The sequence below is a fragment of the Mobula hypostoma genome, chromosome 1 (genome assembly GCF_963921235.1).
Source record: "Mobula hypostoma chromosome 1, sMobHyp1.1, whole genome shotgun sequence".
In the NCBI taxonomy this organism is placed as follows: Eukaryota; Metazoa; Chordata; class Chondrichthyes; order Myliobatiformes; family Myliobatidae; genus Mobula; species Mobula hypostoma.
In genome coordinates this window covers 142,124,359-142,146,748 of record NC_086097.1, presented here as the reverse complement: position 1 = coordinate 142,146,748, position 22,390 = coordinate 142,124,359, and the positions used below count along the sequence as shown (strand labels likewise).

Below are 22,390 nucleotides of genomic sequence, written 5' to 3'. Positions count from 1 at the left end.
GTTTCAAGAGCACTTTTCCCCTCTATCTTCCTCTTACCCCATTCCTCTCCCCAGCTTCAACTTACAATATCTTGTCATCGGGATTTCAGCTGACTGTTAATGGCACAGCATGATACCTTACATTGGTTTACTAAAGCACCCATTATTTTGCATGCTCTATTTTCCTTGAATTTGTAATTAATCCATGGCTTACTAACCGCAAGGATTATATTGGATGAAATTAGCAACCTGTGTATAGTGGGTATCTTTACAGCACGGCATTTGAATGGTTTAAAGGTGATTTTGAGAGCAGTTGCTTACTTTTTGATGTTAAGTTCACATTTACAGATGTGAAGAATAAAAACGGTAAGTGTCTAGCTGTATAACTGGATGTCATATGCTTGTATTTGAAAATTAGAATATGTTTCACTTTCCCAAAAGGAAATTTATTCAGAAATATTTATTTGTGAATAATCCTGGCTTGTCTACAATAATAGTAAATTCTACTTTTTGTATTTTCATAAATTACCAACGTTGTACATATTAATACTGCATTGCCTTGAACTTAGAAGCTACAGGGGGGAGAAGACAATACAATTTAAGTCAAGACTTTAAAAGATAACATAGAAAATGTCTTGTAAAGGTTGTCTTGTGAAAGTAGTGACAATCAGTTAGGAAGCATGATGAGGGATTACTAAGACTTTAAGTGAAGTGAGTGAAGCGTATTGTCATTAATCTACATGTATATGTGTGTGTGTGTGTGTGTGTATATATATATATAGTATAGAACCATGTAATGTATATGGAAATGAGACAATGTCTCTTCGAACCAGCTGTAAAGCACAGTAGTACACGTAACACACAATAATTTATGAAGGTAAAGATAAAATCTATAGATCAATCACACATATGTAACAAACTAAAGTGCATTAATATTAAGTATTGTAACATACGGAACAGGTTAACCAGTGACACCTCGAATACAATGCCGCTGGGAGTTCGGAAGCCTAATGGCCTGGGGAAAGAAACTGTTTCACATCCTGACTGTTCTTGTTTTTTTTTTGCATCGTGGTCTCCTGCCTGATGGTAGAAAGTCAAATAACTTGCTGGATGGATGGGTGGGATCCTTTACAATACTAAGGGCCCTGCATATGCAGCACTCCTGCAAAATGTCCCCGATAGATAGTAGGGAGATCCCCAAGATCCTCTGAACTGTTCTCACAGTTCTTTCTAGGAATTTATGGTCTGATGCTTGACTGATCCCATACCAGATGGAGATGTAACTTTTCAGGACGCTCTCGCTCATGCTCCTGTAAAACACAGTCAAGATGGGGGATGGAAACCTTGCTTGCCTTAAACTTCTTAGGAAGTGGAGACAATGCTGTGCCTTCTTGTTCAGGGAGGCGATATTAAGAGACCAGATGAGGTCATCTGTGATGTGAGCTCCCAGGAACTTGGTACTCTTAACTCTCTCTATGGAGGAGATGAAGAATGGTTTGTCTGCACCGTCCTGAAGTCCTCAATTATTTCCTTTGTCTTCTCCACATTCAAGCTTAGGTTGATGCATGTTTTGTATTCTCCATACAGAGTACTTACTCTTTTATTCAAGATCAGTATAAAGTTTACATTAGCTGTATTAGTTCACTAATTTTTTCCTATTTGCTATATGAAGCAGTCACTGAAGAGTTAGCAAAAATTGTCTATCAATTTAAATTTGACATATTGGTGGGAAAGATTAAAAGAAATTCAGTCTTTTTAATGTTGAGATTCTTTTTTAGCAAATAGGATGAAGTGTTTGAATCAGGCAAAGATACAGGATCAAGATGGCAGAAAGGGGTATGGATTTGATTTTAGAATGGTCATGAGTATGACAATTCAAAAATAGCCTGGTGCATTTCATCTAAATCATACCACATCATCAGGACAAATCAAGAAGTTGTCTTACAATATTGACAACGTATATATGTCAATCATCTTTGATAAGTGAAAAGTAAAATCGTTCAATTTGTACGGATTAAAGCAACTTTGACTAATTTATTTGTTTTAAAAAAATACTTGAAGTTTTGACATTCATCAAGCTATAGCAATCTTTCAGTATTTAAGTCAAGTCGTTTATTGTCATTTCAACCACAAGCTGCTAGTACAGTACATAGTAAAAATGAAACAATGTTCCTCCAGGACCCTGGTGCTACATGAAACAACTCAAAATTACACTAGACTATGTGAGACAGCACAAGGCTACACTAGACTATGTAAAACAACATAAAAACTGCACTGGACTACAGACCTGCACAGGACTATGTAAAGTGCACAAAACCGTGCAGGGCAGTACAATAATTAATAAACAAGACAATAGGCACAGTAGAGGACAAATTACAATATAATAATAAATGATGTAGATGTCAGTGTAGACTCTTGAGTATTGAGGAGTCTGATGGCTTGGGGGAAGAAACTGTTGCACAGTCTGGTCGTGAGAGCCCAAATGCTTTGGTACCTTTTGCCAGCTGGCAGGAGGGAGAAGAGTTTGTGTGAGGGGTGCGTGGGGTCCTTCACAATACTGTTAGCTTTGCGGGTGCAGTGTGTGGTATAAATGTCTGTAATTGCGGGAAGAGAGACCCGGATGATCTCAGCTGACCTTACGATCCGCTGCAGGGCCTTGTGATCCGAGACGGTGCAATTCCTGAACCAGGCTGTGATGCAGCTGTTCAGGATGCTCTCGATACATCCTCTGTAGAATGTGGTGAGGATGGGGGGGCGGGGGGGGCAGGTAGATGGACTTTTCTCAGCCTTCTCAGAAATTAGAGATGCTGCTGGGCTTTCTTTGCTATGGAGCTGGTGTTGAGGGACCAGGTGAGATTCTCTGCCGGGTGAACACCAAGAAATTTGGTGCTCTTAACGATCTCTACAGAGGAGCCGTCAGTGTTCAGTGGAGAGTGGTCGCTCCATGCTCTCCTGAAGTCATCAACCATCTCTTTTGTCCACATTCAGGGACAGGTTGTTGGCTCTGCACCAGTCTGTTAGCCGCTGCACCTCCTGTCTGTATGCTGACTCATCGTCCGTGCTGAGGAGACCCACCAGGGTTGTGTCATTGGCGAACTTGATGATGTGGTTCGAGCTGTGTGTTGAAGCACAGTCGTGGGTCAGCAGAGTGAACAGCTGTGGACTGAGCACACAGCCCTGAGGGGCCCCTGTGCTCAGTGTGCTGGTGTTGGAGATGCTGCTCCCGATCCGAACTGACTGAGGTTTCCCAGTCAGGAAGTCTAGGATCCAGTTGCAGAGGGAGGTGTTCAGGCCCAGCAGTTTCAGCTTTCCAATCAGGTGCTGAGGAATGATTGTGTTGAATGCTGAACTGAAGTCTATGAACAGCATTCAAATGTATGTGTCCTTTTCGTCCAGGTGGGTGAGGGCCAGCTGGAGGGTGATGGCAATGGTGTCGTCTGTTGAGCAGTTGGGACGATACGCGAACTGCAGGGGGTCCAGTGAGGGGACAGCAGGGTCTTTAAGTGCCTCATGACGAGCCTCTCGAAACATTTCATGATGATAGATGTGAGAGCAACGGGACAGTAGTTAAAAAACAACCTGTGAGGGTATCTATTGTTAAATACTTTCCGCATTGGCGTAAAACTTGACAAGCATTTGGTAGATTCAGTCACGTTCACCTCTTCAGGATAAGATGTATTTCTGTGCAAAGTAAGCTGAATTTGATTCTCCAGATTAATAATGAGTCTTGCGTCATGATTTGTGCATTGGAACATGTTATTTGTTATATCAATTTTAGTATGCTCGGTTGAGAGTTTAATTTTTTTTTTATTAGTTAGTGATACAGTGCTAAGTAGGCCCTTCTGGCCCTTCAAGCTATGCCGTGCAATCCCCAACACACGTGATTAATCCTAACCTAATCATGGGACAATTTACAATGACTAATTAACCTACCCAGTATGTCTTTGGTCTGTGGGAGAAAACCAGAGTACCTGGGAAAATCCCTGAATTCCACAGGGAGGACATACAGACTCCTTACAGAATGGTCTTGAAATTGAACTCCAAACTCCGGAACGCCCTGAGCCATAATAACATTGCACTAACTGCTGTGCTGCCATGGCTCCCAATAGATCTTGCAGATGAAATATTTTCTGCATATTTCTAATTTTCCCTGTGTCATTTTAAAGGCTCTGCATTTGAGAATAAAATTATATATAGATATTGTGTGTGTTGCCTGAATAATACTGGGGGGAATAGGCTGCATGGCTTTTTCTTGCTTTTGTCTCTCTCTTGTCTTGAAATTTAGCAAAGTAAAGGCTGAGGCCTGTTCTTTTGATATTCACAAAGTCTACAGCTCATTTGTTGATGAGCGTTATTCAAAAAGAGCATGGTTTAGCATAGATGCATTGGAATATAAGATTGTATCCTAAAAGTAATGGGCTTCCTGTCATTTTGTAATTAGATTTTGTGATTCTGCTTTTTACTGTTGGTCGCTGGGCTTTCTCTATTGAAAGGTAGGGGTTCAGTGAAATGGTATGAAACAGCAAATTTAAACTTGCATGTATATGGAGATCTCTGAAAATATTGATACCTCTGAGATACTCCTTGTACTTAAGAATTCAAAATAATGCTAAGCATTATAACAATTTTTAAAAAAGAATCATCCATGTATTTCTGCTCCCCGGTCTTTCTAATGAGGCCGGCAAGTTCTTCCTACTTACTTACATTATGTATTTTCCTACAGAAAGTATCATTGAACTTCTGTTCCCCTTAAAAGGCAGGTATTTCCAGATCATAATAATTTGTGTTAGGGAAAAAAATCTCTTCATACTTTCATCCATTCCCTGTTGCCAATTCTTTTGACAATTATCTTACATTTATGTCTTCTTGCTAAGTGGTCTTAAGTAAAAAGGCATATATTTCCCCTTGTTATTCCCCTAGAACTCTGAATTTTAGACTTTATTTGGAGTAACTGGGATGCAGTGCTGATTTACCTGAATGATACTCAAAATGTGGAGAAACAAGAGAAGCTGAAATTATTCTGTTAAGAATAAATTTCAACTGCTTTTATGTCTGTTAACTTCACCAGTTAATGCCCTTCTGAAATTTGTTTCTTCACTGTTAACATTTCCAAATTTGTAAACTTTACATAATAAATCCGTGGTCATCTTTGCTCTAAATCCCCTCTACCTATTGTACTCTTAATGTTTTCTTGCTGACATCTACCAGTGGTCTTATATATCCTACAAATTTCTCCTTTACTATTAGGAATTGTAATTATTAACATCCAAAATTCAGCTCAAGTTTTACAAAGAAAATGCTGGAAGAATAAGAAGTTCTACTAAGTTATTAAAACATAAAAAAAATTAAAAGAAATACAGGTTTCCCTCGCCATCCGAAGGTAGAGCATTCCTATGAAATGGTTCGTAAGCCGGAATGTCGTAAAGCGAAGAAGTAATTACCATTTATTTATATGGGAAAATTTTGAGCGTTCGCAGACCCAAAAATAACCTACCAAATCATGCCAAATAACACATAAAACCTAAAATAACAGTAACATATAGTAAAAGCAGGAATGATATGATAAATACACAGCCTATATAAAGTAGAAATACTTTTCTACAATCAATGCCACACTGTTCTCCATAGCGAAAATCTCACGCAAGCGCCGTCGGCAAAAACACGGTGCAAGCGCTCTCCAGTAACCTTTAAGCTGTGAAGCTGCCAGATCATACCAAATAACACGTAAAAATACACAGCCGATATAAAGTAGAAATAATGTATGGACAGTGTAGTATCACTTACCGGAATTGGGAAAGCGTGGAGCACACTGATGGTGGTGTGTTCGACTGAGTCGTCGGAGTTTGGGTGGTTCAGTGGCCCCCACCCTCCGGGCAGCAAACCGATACTGATCCGCGAAGCATACCCTTAGCCCTCTATTTTTCTAAGCTCCATGTAGCCATGCAGGAGTCTCTTAAAAGACCCTATCGTTTCTGCCTCCACCACTGCCGCCAGCAGCCCATTTCATGCACTCACCAATTCCTGCATAAAAAAACTTACCCCTGACATCTCTGTACCTACGTCCAAGCACGTTAAAACTATGCCCTCTCGTGCTAGCCATTTCAGCCCTGGGAAAAAGCTTCTGACTATCCACATGATCAATGCCTCTCATCATCTTATGCACCTCTATCAGGTTACCTCTCATCCTCCATCGCTCCAAGGAAAAAAGGCGGAGTTCATTCAACCTATTCTCATAAGGCATGCTCTCCAATCCAGGCAACAACCTTATAAATCTCCTCTGCACCCTTTCTATGACTTCCACGTCCTTCCTGCAGTGAGGCGACCAGAAATGAGCACAGTACTCCCAAGTGGGGTCTGACCAGGGTCCTTTATAGCTGCAACATTACCTCTCGGCTCTTAAACTCAATCCCACGATTGATGAAGGCCAATGCACAGAGTCAACCTGCGTAGCAGCTTTGTGTGTCCTGTAGACTCGGACCCGAAGATCCCTCTGATCGGCCACACTGCCAAGAGTCTTACCGTTGATACTATATTCTGCCATCATATTTGACCTACCAAAATGAACCATCTCACACTTTTTGGGTTGAACTTCATTTGCCACTTCTCAGCCCAGTTTTCCACCCTATCAATGTCCCCGTTGTAACCTCTGACAGCCCTCCATACTATCCTCAATACCCCCAACCTTCGTGTCATCAGCAAATTTACTGACCCATCTCTCCACTTCCTCATCCAGGTCAGTTATAAAAATCACAAAGAGTAAGGATTCCAGAACAGATCGCTGAGGCACACCGCTGGTCACCGGCCACAATGCAGAATATGACCCATCTACAACCATGACCTGTCTACAACTGGTTGTAGATGGTTGTAGAGATACAAGGAGTTGATTTGCTGAATGTTGCTTTCTTTGCATAATTATATTCTTTTTTTTTGTTTTTCTTTCCTGCAAAGTCAAGTAAAGTAAATTTTTTTTTCTTCTCCAAGAGTGATTTACTGCATTTTGTGTCATGCACAATGTTCTGAATGTTAAGTGGCCCTGTTTACATTTCAAGTAAGCAGATGGATCACTGTGTTTGCTGATCACGGACAGCCTTTCATTGCTTGTCTGTAATTTTGCAGACAGAATTTTACATGGGTTTTATATTTTGACGTAAATAAACTATTTTTACTTACTACCAAAGCTGAATTCTGAATACAGGGAGCAGGTTATGGAATAAAGTTACATTTTTTAAAATGAGCATTGATACTTTTCATAATTTTATATAATTTTGCTAATACCCAAATGTTTTGGTCTACTTTTGTTCTGAAATATTAAGAGAAGTTGACTGGTAGCTAAGGCACAACATTATAAATTTATTGACAATAAATTAAGTAGGGCTCACACATACACTGCCAGAATAATGAAGGTATGGTAAGTGTCTCCTGTACCTAATCAAGTGCCAACTGAATGTACTATATGATTGTGGTCTGTTGTTACAGGCCATCCACTTCAAGGTTCAAATATATTATACATTCTAAGAGGCTGTTCAGCACACCATTGTTGTAAAACTGAGTTACTGTTGCCTTCCTGTCAGCTTGAACCAGTCTAGCCATTCTCTTCTGACCTCTCTCATTAACAAAATATTTTTGCTCACAGAAGTGCTGCTCACTAGATTTTTTTTGTTTTTAAACTCTGGGGAGTGTTGTGTGTGAGAATCCCAGGAGATCAGCAGTTTCTGAGATATTCAAAGCCACCCTGTCTGGGACCAACAATCATTCCATGGCCAAAGAAACTTAGATAACATTTCTTCCCCATTCTAATGTTCAGACTGAATAACAACTGAACCTCTTGAGCATGATTGTATGCACTAGGTTGTTAGTGCATGATTGGCTGGTTAGATATTTGCATTAGTGAGCAGGTGTACCTGATAAAGTGGCCACTGAGTGTTTTTGCAGACAGAATAGAATAGCATTTGGAATGACAATAGTCCCATGCACCTTCTAGGCAGTTGAGGTTGTAGGTTTGGCAGCTATGGTTGAAACCTTGGCATGTTGCAGTTATGCCCATGATGAATGGAGTGAATATTTTGGATGGAGAACATGGTGCTTGACAAACAACCTTATTTGTTAAGGATGGGTTTAGGATGCGTGGATCAACTTTTTTTGGTTGTAAAAGAATGAATGAGATATTTAATTTACTTGATGTTTAAAAGAAATTGTCAGGAAGGTTGTTGCTAACCTCACAACCTCTAGTGAAGTTACTTAATTATGGGGGTTGTGTCTCTCGGAGTACAGAGCTGTGTTGCACTGAGGCAAATGAATACCATCACTATGGCAACATCTCATCACACAAGAGTGAATTCAGATTTTTTTTTTAAAAAAAGCATTTGAAGTAGATGAGTAATGGTTTGGGGCTTTGTCTGATAAAAGTAACAGTTCTGTATATCAGCTAAAATTACAGCCCTTCGGCATATTGTTTGAGGGAAGAAGATACAGTTTGTATGTAAATTAGTTCAACTTGTCATATTTGCCTCTCTAGAACTTATGGAATTGCAATTTGGATATTTATTACAAATTTCCAATAATACAGAAAATTGCTTGACCTATCTTTAATAAAATTAAAAAATAAAATCCATCATTTTAGCTGAGCTTTAGGTTCTTCTTTTCATAATGGACGCACATAGGGTCTAAGTTTGTTCATTCTGTAGATCAATGAGGGAAAGACGGTCTGTGTTCCCTTTCTATTTTTGTTCGTTTTTAAAAACAAACCAATTTAAAATATGGAAAGTCAGCTAGACTTAATGAACTGGATCTTGCAGTACCTGTCTGTATTCATTCAATCCAGATGTGGTGGGCCAATCTTGCAGCAAGCCATGCTGCATGGTCTCAACAGGATCAAGTGGATCTTGGATGATGGTGCAATGGCGAGGTTACTAGACTAGAAACCCAGCAGTCTCAATCAACAACCAGCGACCCAAGTTCAAATTGAACTTGGCAGTTGAATTTAATTTCAATCTAGAATTTACAAACACCTCCAGTCTGTGTAAAGACCACAAATAACCTGATTATCATTAGAAGTCCATCTGATTCATGAGTGTCCTCCTCCAGGGAGGAAATTTGCCATCTGTATCAGGTTTGGCCTGCATATGATTCCAAATGTACTTGTCTCTGAAATGGTCAGGCAAGCTATTCTGTTCAGAGCCTGTTAGGTGTGGATCTTGAATCTTCAAAGATTCTTGAAATTTGTTCAAATAGTGTTGATGGGTTCATGGACTGTTGAGAAATTTGCTGGCAATGGGGAAGAAGCTGTTCCTAAATAGTTCACTTTGGGTCTTCAGGCTTCTGTACCATCTCCCTGATGGTAGTAATGAGAAGAAGGCATGTCCCAGATGATGACGGTCCTTAGTGAAGGATGATGTCATTTTGCAGCACTGTCTCTTGAAGATGCCCTCAATGGTGGGAAGGATTGTGCCCGTGATGGAGTTGGCTGAATATGCAGCCCTCTGCCACCTCTTCTGATCCTGTGCATTGGAGCCTCTACACCTGGCAGATGTGATGCAACCAGTTGGGATTTGTCCATGGTACATCTATAGGAATTTGCAAGAGTGGTGACATACTAATTCTCAAGCAACAAAGTAGAGCAACTGGCATGTAATTCCAACAGTGCATTGGACCCAGGATAGAACCTCCGAGCTGTTAATGCCTAGGAACTTGAAGCTGCTCACCCTTTCCATTACTAACCTCTCATTAAGGACCAGTATGTCTTCTCCCCACTTCCCCTTCCTGAAGTCCACAGTCAATTCTTTGGCCTTGCTGATGTTGACTGCGAGGTTGTTGTTACAACACCACTCAACCAGCCGGATTTTCTCACTCCTGTATACCTCTTCGTCGCAAGCTGAGATTTTACTGGCAATAATGGTGTCATCTGTGAATTTATAGAATGCATTTGAGCTGTGCTTACCCACACAGTCACAAGTGTAGAGAGTAGAGCAGTATTTTCTACTGATGTGCCCATATATTCTGTCATTCATACTATCACTCCTCTGTCCAGCAGCATTGTAATACAAGACAGCTGGTGACGTGTTAATTCATGTCTTTTCAACACCAATTGATTCAGTATAAATTATCAGTGAAGTTTCTACATTTTGTCATCTCTTTGCATTAGTTTTTACTTTGTCATCCAAAAACTTGACTTCACTTAGCTCCTAGCAGCAAGAAGCTTACACTCAAGGCATTCAGCAGGCCAATAATTTAATTAAAGGTAAAGCTTTTCAGAGGATTTAAAATATGGGAGAAGAACAGAGATGGAGTTAAGTTCAAGGAGTACCAGTGGATTAGATGTAGCTGTTTGGACTAGTGATGGAGCAAAGAGAGAGTGGCATATGCAGAAAAGCAGATTTTGAGAATTAAAGAAAGCAGAATTAGGATTTGGACAAGTGATTTGAAGACGAGTGGAGTGGGAAAGAGAGGAAGTAATGGCCACTTTATTAGGTATATCTACATTAAGTAGGTGTACAGATATCTAATGAGGCAATCGTGACAGCAACTCAATGCATAAAAGCCCATATAGGCATGGTCAATAGGTTCAGTTGTTGTTCAGATCAAAGATCTGAATGGGGAAGAAATGTGACTTTGACCATGGAATGATTGGTGCCAGACTGGGTGGCTTGAGTATTTCAAACTGCAGATCTCCTGGGATTTTCACACACACCAGTTTCTGGAGTTTATAGAGAATGATATGAAAAACAAAAAAAAATCCAGTAAGCGGCAGTTCCGTGGGCGAAAATGCCTTGTTAATGAGAGGGGTCAGAGGAGAATGGCCAAATGGGTTCAACCTGACAGGAAAGCCACAGTAACTCAAATAGTGACACATTGCAATAGTGGAGTGCAGAAGAGCATCTTCGAACACACAACACGTTGAACCTTGAAGTGGATTGGGTACAACAGCAGAAGACCACGGTGGGTTCTACTCCTTTATCTAATACAGTGGCCATTAAGTATATAATCTCAATGTGTTTAGCAGAAGCTGAGCATGTGTATAGTTCAGCATTGTAGGAAATCACACAGTTAATTAACATTTTATGGGATCTGTCCATAGTCAAAGTATGCCTCCACCCTGTTGTCTAGTTAAAGAGAGTTGATCTTGTTTGCTGCTACACTCTCAAGGCAGACAGTGCAATCTCAGTGGTGGTTAGGATTCTGGTGATGTAATGCCAAGTTCGCACAACTGGAATATCCCAGAAAGATACTGATAGCAAATTTGAGAGCAGAACTTTGGCTTTTGACAAAGCTGCTTGAAATTTTAATAATTTTAAATATCTCCAGTGTTCAAAAACAATTAAAAATTGAAGTACAGAATTGAAGAAAATGAAAACTATTTATATTCTCAAGAAGTCATTTACCTTTCCCTTTGTAAGTTTAGAATCCCCACTGAAATAAGAAGTGTCCCGTTCGTGTGTCAGGTTTAATTTGGCAAAAGGTTTGAGGATGACATCCCAAAAAGACTGAGCTCTTTTGGCCTCCATATGAAGTCTAGCATTGGGATGGGATGAAATATAATGAAGATGCAATACCATCTGTAAGTTGTTAAGGTATGGATTTTCTATTTAGTTGTGCAGGAGATCTACTGAAATTTGAGCTACTCAGAGTTGTTAATGCTATTCAGAACCATTGAAATCTAATCTAGCAATTTTCACTCCAAGTGTGTTCATGATATAAGATCTCATTTGAGGGTATACTGTATTGTTCTTCAGATAAGATGTTAAACTGAGATTCTTTTCAGATAGTTACCAATACAAAATTACAATTTAAAAATGAGAAATATATTTTGCTAATTTGGAAAATATTCTATGCTGGATAATTATGGATAAGACAAACTCCTTGTTCTTTTTTAACAGCTATTTTGAGAGATTCATATTCTTACCTCCTGGTGCATTGTAAAATACAATTGTTTTGCTTAAATTATCCAAGGAGTAGTCTGTTCTTATCTAAAAGTTTGTTCTACATGTTGATCTTATTTTCTAACATCAATACAGTCTTTTAATAATTGGACCTCTGCTCCTTAGTTCTATTCCTGCAGTGTAATTTGAATTGAAATGCTTAATTGTTTTTCTGCATCCATTGCTACTTTGTTTCTCTTACCAAGTTTACTTTCCTTTCTTCTACACTAAAAAGCCTAAGCCTTTCTAGCCATTCTTCATAACTTAAAAGACTACATTCCTGACTTACTCTGGAGCATCCAATGAGGTTGCCACTGAGGAATTGCTGCACAGTAGGAGACCAAAGTGAAATAAACTTGCAGGGTAGAGACCCTTAGGAATTCTACAGCCTTGGGAGCTAAGCCATTGTTTCTTTCAAATCAGGAGATTTCTGGATATTTTCGAAATCAAGGGATATGATGATGATGCTGGAAAATGACATGACTGATCTGCCTGTGATCTTAATGAATAACAGAAGTCTTGAAGGGCCAGATGTCCTAGTTTTGCTCCTTTTCTTTGCTTTCTTATACATTGGTGTTCTTGTTAATATTTTCAGAAATGGATACATCAAATAAATTGTCATGAATTTTTTTTTCTTCAGCTTTTAATTGCTTCTAAATACCTTTGAATGCTAGAGGCATTTAAAAATGATCAGAATATCAGAAGCTAATGCTTTGCTCTCAGCTTTGCAATCAACATTTTTCTGGGACGTTCCTGTGGCTTGGACTCAGCACCATCACCAGAGGTCGACCCACCATCAAAAACTTGCTGCCTGACTTCATGGTGTGGAAAGCCAGTAAGATCAGTTCTCTTTAGCTAGACCAGATGGGTGAAGACTTACCTTGACCATCAGACAGCTTATGTTCTCCAATAGATTTATATTTTTAATGAGATTGCTGGTATATTTTGAACAAGCAAGCTCTGTATTAATTGCAGAATTTCTATGTAAAGTGCGAGGGGTGAGTGAAAGGTTTACTTTGTTAGATAGATTTAAAGAGCCAAGCAAGGGCTGGACACCAAAATTAAAGGAGTGACAAAGATGACAATATGATCCATGACAGTGACATGACTTTACTTGGAACCGCTTAATTGCAGGATGGAACTAAAATTTGAAGATTAAATAAGCAGAGTTGCAAAATAAAGAGTGGGCATAAATCAAAATAGACATGGAATGTGGAGCTACATAGTGATCTCATTTACTGGAGTCATTATTTTAATAATACAAAAATATACTGGAATGGTTAATTGCTTTGCTTGCCATGGGCTCCATGTTACTTAATTTGCTAGACTGATGAATTCTTCCTATTGTGGGTGGTGAAATGAATTATAAGATCTTGATGGAATGGCTCAAAGTTGTAGATTAAATCAGATAAGAGATTTGATTTAAAAGCAAATCTTTATATTTTCAAGGGGTTCTTTGGAGTTGCTGCAAGCATTAACAAATAAACGAGTGCTGATATTCTTTCTTTATTCAAGGTAATGTTCAACTCAGCTGAATTGTCTGGTACAATATATCAAGGTTCATACTATGTGATAGCAACACTGCTTCCTCTTTCAAAACGTAAATCATGTGAATTTAAGTAATTTGCTTTAAATGTGAATTCATAACGAGTTGAATTTATAACATACAGTTGAAAAAGAATTTATTTAATCTCTTTATTAAATTCAAGTTTATTATAAATGTATACTGGCAAACGATGCAACATCCCCCGGTACATAACACAGTACACATAACTCACACACAACACTTAAAATAATGTTACCACAAAAAAATTAACAAAAATAAGGTAAACACGAGGAATTCTGCAGATGCTGAAAATTCAAGCAACACACGTCAAAGTTGCTGGTGAACGCAACAGGCTAGGCAGCATCTCTAGGAAGAGGTACAGTCGATGTTTCGGGCTGAGATAGTAAGGTGCTTGTCTGACACAACTTGGTGCTTCATAGGTGATCAGACCTGGATGGTAGCAGGTTGTCTCATGGCCCATGGGAAGAAACTGTTTTCCATTCGAACAGTCCTTGTCCTAATGCTACAGTACCTGCTGTTTGAAGGTGGGAGTCAGAGTGATTGTTGGACAGATGGGAGGGATCATTCACAATGCTAAGTGTCCTGTGTATATAGCACTCCTGGTAAATATCTTGGATGGGAGACCCCAATGATCCTCTCAGCAGTCCTCTCAATTGTTTGTAGGATCTTTTGGTCAGATGACTTGCAATTTCCATACCTGACAGTGATGCAGTTGGTTAGAATAGGAGAGGTGGGGGGAGGGAGGCTCACTCGCTTCATTCTCTTCAGGAAGTGGAGGCACTGCTCTTGACTTAAGAGGTGGTGTTGAGGGATCAGGTGAGATCGTCCATTATTTGCACTCCCAGAAACTTGGTGCTCCTAACTCTCTCCACAGAGGAGCGGTTTATGTTCACTGAAAAGTAGTCAGTATACATCTTCCTGAAGTCCACAATCTTCTTTAGTCTTGTCCACATTGAGACTCAAGTTGTTGTACTTGCACCATTCTGCCAATTACCCTAACTCATCTCTGTAAAAATTCAAATTTCAAAGTAATATAATCACAAACGAGAAAATCTGCGGATGCTGGAAATCTGAGTAACACACAAAATGCTGGAGGATCTCAGCAGGCCAGGCAGCATCTATGAAAAAGAGTATAGTCAATGTTTCGGGCTGAAACCCTTCGGTAGGACTGGAGAAAAAAAGCTGATGAGTAGATTTAAAAGGTGGGGGAGTGGAGAAAGAAACAGAAGGTGGTAGATGAAACCTGAAGGGGGAGGGATGAAGTGAAGAGCTGGGAAGTTGATTGGTGAAAGAGACAGAAGACAATGGAAGAAGAAGAGAGGGGAGGAGTAAGGGGGGCAAAGAGATAAGGTGAGGGGGGGGAAAGAGAATAGGAAATGATGAAGGAGGGGGGAGGGGAATTACCAGAAGTTTGAGAAATCAATGTTCATGCCATCAGTCTGGAGGCTACCCGAACGGAATACAAGGTGTTGTTCCTCCAACCTAAGTGAGGCCTCATCACGACATTGGAGGAGACCATGGATGGACATATCGGAATGGGAAGTGGAATTAAAATGGATGGCCACTGGGAGATCCTGCTTTTTCTGTCGGGTGGAGTGTAGGTGCTTGGCAAAGTGGTCTCCCAATCTACGTCGGTTCTCACCGATATACCGGTGGGTCATATCAGGAGCCCACACCAGGAGCACTGGATGCAATATATGACCTCAACAGACTCACAGGTGAAGTGTCACCTCACCTGGAAGGACCGTTTAGGCCCCTGAGGGAGGAGGTGTAGGGGCAGGTGTAGTACATGTTCTGCTTGCAAGGATAAGTGCCAGGAGGAAAATCAGTGGGGAGGGATGAATGGACAAAGGAGTCGTGTAGGGAATGATCCCTGCGGAAAACAGAAAGTCGGGGGGTGGGGGGGAGATGTGCTTGGTGATGGGATCCCATCCTGTTGGAGATGGTTGGAGACTTCAAAGTAAATTTATTGTGGAAGTACGGTATATGCCACCATGAGATTCATTTTCTTAGATTAGATTATGAAGACATTCAGTCCTCGTTTATTGTCATTTAGAAAAGCTTGCATTAAAAAATGATACGATGTTCCTCAAGAATGATATCACAAGAAACACAGGACAAACCAAGACTAAAACAGACAAAACCATATAATTATAACGTATTGTTACAACAGTGCAAAGCAATACCGTAATTTGATAAAGAGCAGACCATGGGCACGGTTAAAAAAAAGTCTCAAAGTCCCGATAGCCTCATCATCTCATGCAGACGGTAGAAGGGAGAAACTCTCCCTGCCATGAACCTCCAAGCGCCGCAAGCTTGCCAATGCAGCACCATTTGAAGCACCTGACCGCAGTGGACTCTGTCTGTCTGAAAACTTCAAGCCTCCAACCAGCCCTTCGACACAGCCTCTCTGAGCACCATTCTCTGCCGAGCGCTTCGACCCTGCCCTGGCCACCAAGCAACAAGCAAAGCCGAGGACTCGTGGCCTTCCCCTCAGGAGATTTCGGACCATACAGTAGCAGCAGCAGCAGCGAAGCAGGCATTTCTTGTGGACACTCAGCGAAAATACAAACAAACAGAATAGAATCAATGGGAAAAAACACTCACACAAGACAGACACACAACCAATGTACAAAAGACAAACTGCATATACAAACATTAAAATTAAAGAAACAGATAAATAAATAAGCAAGAAACAAATATTGAGAATATGAGATGGAGTTGAAAGAGAGTCCATAGGTTAAAGTCATAGAAATATGCAGCCATCGAGCCTATTCCAAACCATTTAAAATGCCTACTCCTATCGAACTGCACCCAGGCCATAGACCTCCTTCCCCTACCATCCATGTACCTATCCAAACTTCTCATGAACGTTGAAATTGAGCTTGCATGCACCACTTATGCCAGCAGCTCGTTCCACACTCTCACGACCCTCTAAGTGAAGAAGTTTCCCCTCAGCTTTCCCTTAAACTTTTCACCTTTCACCCTTAACCCATGACCTCTGGTTGTAGTCCCACCCAATCTCAGTGGAAAAGGCCTGCTTGCATTTACCCTATCTATATTGCTCATAATTTTGTATACCTCTATCAAATCTCTTTGCAGTCCTTTATGTTCCAAGGATAAAGTCTTAACCTATTTAATTTTTCCTTGTAACTCAGGTCTTCTAGTTCTGGCAACATCCTGTAATCAAAAAAAGCCAAATTAAATCCACTGTGAATAAATCTTGTAAAACAATTATACATGAAAACTTCCAAGGCGGATGAATACTTTTTATGGGCACTGTATGTATGTTTCGTAAAGATTGGAGGAAGCAGATTAGCTCATGTGAGAAAGATAGCTTATGATGTTTGAAAAGGAGAAATACATTTAAATTTAGGGGTCATTGACTTCTGTGTCAAAGGACAATTCAGAAATTTGGTAAATTAAGCAAATTTGTTGATGGACAGTTTCTGGTAATTTTGCTAACTGAATAAACAGAAATCTGTGGGAGGTATCTAAAAATGATTTAATTTAATCTGAATCTGTTTGGTATGCCAAACTGTCCAAACAAAAAAACTATGTAGAACATTTAAAAAAATTAAATAAAAAACACCAACAATCTAGAAATTTCTGTAGACCCAGCAACCGCAGGAAATACAAAGAACAATTTTAAAATGATTACATAGGTAATAATATATATAAGAGATGGTATGAAAAGAGCATTTGCAAAGAATGTCAAAATTATTTTAATGTTTATACTTGAGGAAAAAGATAGTAGGACATTAATAATATCAATTACAGGGTGTATAATGATAATCGCAGGTGTTTAATAATTTGGGAAAGAAGAAAAAAGGTGTGACTTGATGAAGTTAACATAAACAAGGTACAGTACTTACCAAAGTCCTATGTTCTGAAGAACTTGCGTAGGAGCATAATCATGATGATAATCTTCCAAATTCACTTTGTAATGGTGCTATTTTTAAAATATTTTTCATATCGCTTTGCCATTTAAGAAACAGATATAACCAAGGAATTACGGTCAGTTTAGCTTATCAGTGTTGGGAAATTAAGAGTTTTCAGTTTGAAGATGTAGTAACAATAAATGAAGTTGACCAGAAAAACTTATGGCATGTGAAGAATAGACATGCCTGATAAACCTGAATGACCTTACTGAAGGGATGGTGCAAGTGGTTGAAAGGGAACTGCAGAGTGATGCATTTCATATGGGCTCCATGTTAATGTTGGAGCTCATAGGGTAGCAGGGAAGTGAGAAACATGAGAAACTCTGCACATGCTGGAAATCCAAAACGACACACAGAAAATGCTAGAGGAACTCAGAAGGTCAAAAAGTATCAATGGAAAAGAATAAACAGTTGATGTTTCAGACTGAGACCCTTCTTCTGGACTGAGAAGGAAGGGGAAAGATGCCAGAATAAAAAGGCTTGGGGGGTGGAGTGTGAGGGGAAGTGGAAACTACCAACCTGGCTTAAAAAAAATGGCTGAGGGGAAGAAGACAACAGGGATAGAAACATAGTAAATCTACAGCACAATACAGGCCCTTTGGCCCAAAATGCTGTGCCGAACATGTACTTACTTTAGAAATTACCTATGGTTACCCATAGCCCTCTATTTTTCTAAGGTCCATGTACCTATCCAGGAGTCTCTTAAAAGACCGTATTGTATCCGCCTCCATCACCATTGCTGGCAGTCCATTCCACGCACTCACCACTCTGTGCGTAAAAAAAAACTTACCCCTGATATCTCCTCTGTTCCTACTTCCAAGCACCTTAAAACTGTGTCCTCTGTGATGGGATCATGTACATTACCCACAATGGAGAATGTACAGATCTATCAAATTATTAGGATGTGACTGGCTGTGCCTCTCAAGTTTGTGTTGGGACTACAGTTATTCACAGTATTTATTCATAAGTGACTTAGTTGCTGGGATAGATCAGTTTACCAATGGTTCAAAGATAGGCATTATGAGCAGATTATCTAAACATTAGAAATTCAGTTTTTGACAAAAATTGCCAAATTGAGCTTGCATATGGACTCGTAGGATATTATTCAAACTGGATTTAAAAAGAACAGTACTTTTTGAATGATGAAAATGTCAAAGCTACTCATCCAAGAAGGCATGGAGTAACGAACAAGATCATTGAAATATCATGGCCAATCGTCGAAAATAACTATTAAAAAAGCTGAAAATCTACTCTTATATTTGTGGATTAGAAGAGGTCACCGTTATTCTATTGCTATAGAGAAGTCTAATTGGACTACACCAGGAGTAGTGTGAAAAGTTCTGATACAGCATTTAGATTTTGTGTACTAACCTTGGGAATGAGTATAGATAGATTTATCACAATGATATCTAAACACCAATGGTTAAATTATGAGGAATTTTACCTCTCTTGGGTTGTATTTGCTGGAGGGAATGTTTGAGGGGTAGTTTGATTAATGTTTTCAAGATATTAAGTGAAGTTAATGAGCTAGGTATAGATAGTCACAGAGTAATACTACACCGGAGCAGGCCCTTTGGCTCAACCAGTTCATGCTGACCACAACATCCTCCCTGCTAGTCACAGTTGTTGGTGTTCAGCTTATAACCCTCCAAGTCCTTCCCCTCCATGTACCTATGCAAGATAAACTATTTTCTCTGCTTGCTGAGTCTAGGTCTAGGTGACCCAAATTAAATTAGAATCAAGCTTTTCAGGAATGAAGTTAGAAAGCATTGCTGCAGATGTTGAGTGGTAGAAGATTGTTTCTTTTATAAATATCACTTGATGCTAGATATATAGCTAGTTTTAAATTTGAGACATTTTTAAGATCATAAAGACTACAGGAAAAGGGATGGTAATTGAATGATGGAGTATGTTTGAGGAAATAGTTTATTCTTTCTTTCATATTTAGTACCTCCTTAATATCCCTTCAGTTATCTCCAGTTTATATGGTTGTCCTGCATTTTCTTGGTAGAAAAACCAAGAGCTCATTCACAGGTAACAATTATGGTGAACCAAACCAATCTGTACTCAGTACTGACTTTGTATCTCTCTTGGCTTGAATTCAACAGATTGTCTGTGAAGTGCTTTTTAAAAAGATCCTCCTTCAGTGTCCATGAGAGTTCAGATACTGATTGCCCTGTGGCAGCATTTCTGTTGATACTGATGTTTTGTGCCAGTTTGATAGAGATAGCAGCAGCAAACAGTGCTATCTGAAATGCTCCTCCTTCATTTTCAATTATGGTACAGGTTTCCCCCACCATCCAAAGGTAGAGCGTTCCTATGAAACAGTTCGTAAGCCGAAATGTCGTAAAGCGAAGAAGCAATTACCATTTATTTATATGGGAAAATTTTGTGAGCGTTCGCAGACCCAAAAATAACCTAGCAAATAGTGCCAAATAACACATAAAACCTAAAATAACAGTAACATATAGTAAAAGCAGGAATGATATGATAAATACACAGCCTATATAAAGTAGAAAAACTTTTTCACAATCATTACTGCACTGTTCTCCGTAGCGAAAATCTCACGCAAGCGCCGTCGGCAGAAAATCTCACGCAAGCGCTGTTGGCAAAAACACGGCGCAAGTGCTCTCCAGTAACCTTTAAGCTGTGAAGCTGCCAAATCATACCAAATAACATGTAAAAATACACAGCCTATATAAAGTAGAAATAATGTATGTACAGTGTAGTATCACTTACTGGAATTGGTTCAGCGCCAAGCACACTGATGGTGTGTTAGGCTGAGTCGTCACAGGCTGGGGTGGTGTAGTGGCCCCCGCCCTCCAGGCCGCCGACTGATACATTGCCGCAAAGCATGCAGGGGTCCAGCGGTAGCCGGGAGGCACACAGGACATCTTTTAAGAAAAAAACCGAAACAAACATGCTAATTAATTAGGTGCCACCGGGCACGTAATTTTCGGCCCAGATCAGTGCCGATTGCGTCATCTCTGATTTGGGCCGACAATTATGTGTCAGGCGGCGCCTAATTAATTAGCATGTTTATTTCGGCTTTTTTCTTAAAGATGTGCTGTGTGCCTCCCGGCTACTGCTGCATTCTCCGCGAATCGGTATCTGTCGTGGCCTGGGGGTTGGGGTGGTGGGACACTGGGGTGTCATCTCGTCATCGTCTGTTTCCATTAGGGTAGGCAGCACATCTTCTATCTTTGCCCGCCTCGATGTCGAAGGTCGAGGTTCGTAGTCTGCTGTGGCTGATGTGGAAGGCTTGCTTGTCTGCTGAGCCTCGCGTGTTTTTCTATTGCACAGTTCTTTGTAAGGACTCAAACCATCCTGCAAATATCCCCTAAACCAACGTACCCTTTCAAAATTAAAGTCGTAATTTATCATTACTCATTCGGTTTCAATTGTTATCCTTTTTTCTTCCAATTGCATCAGCTCTTCATCTATCAGATCTTGGTCATGGGATGCCAAAACCGCTTCAACATCATGTTCGTCAGCTTCCACAAGCCACACACTTTGTCCTTACTTCGTTCACCATGATCGAAACGCTTAATTATGTCTAGTTTTACGCTAAGTGTAACACCCTTACGAGCTCTTTTAGGCTTTTCCGATACCATAGAACTCATCTTGCTAATGGCTGCTCACAGGCATGTGTTTAAGCAATGCCGCTGAAATGCCGTTCCGAATCCTGGGGGAGAGCGGCTGCTCGGGGCGCGCGCTGCCTTTTATTGTGCGCTGATTTTTTATCATGCGCTGCTTTTTTTCGTAACAGTGAAAACACCTTCTGAAAGCGAAAACAGGGTACTAATGTGGGTCTTTCGTAACAGTGAGGGTTTGTAAAGCGAACGTTCGAAAAGCGGACACCTGTACAAGGATTGAAAATCAAATATCTGCTGAAATGATGAGGAATCTCAACAGATCAAGCTGCATCTGTGGGAACAAAACAGAGTCAATGTTTCAGGTTCTTGAGCTGAAATAATAACCTTGTTTCTCCTTCCTTTAAATGAAGTGATGGTGTATAACAAGAGCAGGTTGGTAGACGATCTTTGTTTTTTGTGCATGTTAAATGTAAGGCCCATTGTTTCATATGCCTCCTTGATTGGGTTGACAGTGACTAGGAGATTGACCTTTGAATGTGGACGTACACAAGCATAGCCTTTGTACTGCGTCTCTATGATTGATGTTGGAATAACCTTGATTCTATTGTTAAAGAGTTTCCAAGAGGGAACTGGGGTGGAACAGTACAGTGAGAAAGACTGAGGAAATTGTTGTCATATTGATGTGCCTTGCTTGATACTATTGATACTAGCCTGAACTGAAATTGCATGGCTTTGGAACAATGGCAGAATAAATCAGTGCTGAGGAGAAGCTGTACTTGTAAAGCACATGCATTGATCATGTGGATAGTCAGAGGCTTTTTCCCAGGGCTGAAATGGCTAACACGAGAGGGCACAGTTTTTAAGTTGCTTGGAAGTAGATTCAGAGGAGATGTCAGGGGTAAGTTTTTTAGGCAGAGAGTGGTGAGGACATGGAATGCGCTGCCTGCAACGGTGGTGGAGGCAGATACAGTAGGATCTTTAAAGACACTCCTGGATAGGTACATGGAGCTTAGAAAAATAGAGGGCTATGGGTAACCCTAGGTAATTTCTAAAGTAGGTACATGTGCGGCACAGCATTGTGGGTTGAAGTGCCTGTGTTGTGTTGTAGGTTTTCTATGTTTCTATGCTGGTTTTTTAAATATAATTCTGCGATATCGTACTAGACAAACATTGTATCATTTCTTAATGTATGCATTACTAAATGACAATAAAAGAGGACTGCGTGTCCTCATAATCTAATCTAATAATTCTATAGTTTCTCTTAAAATATGTGTCCATAACAGGCCTTGTTTCTAGGCACTGTGCAAAGAAATCCCTACATAAAGAAGATGGGGGAAGGGAGAGTATTTTGCAATGAGGAAAGACTAAATAATACCTATTTTGAGAAAGGCT

At 40.0% G+C, this 22,390-nt stretch overlaps 1 protein-coding gene across 8 annotated transcripts in view; it reads left to right on the top strand.

Annotated features, from left to right (window-relative positions):
• Nucleotides 1–22,390, top strand: part of LOC134351033 (microtubule-associated protein 4-like) — a 317,873-nt gene that overhangs the window by 223,726 nt on the left and 71,757 nt on the right. The window lies entirely within an intron of this gene.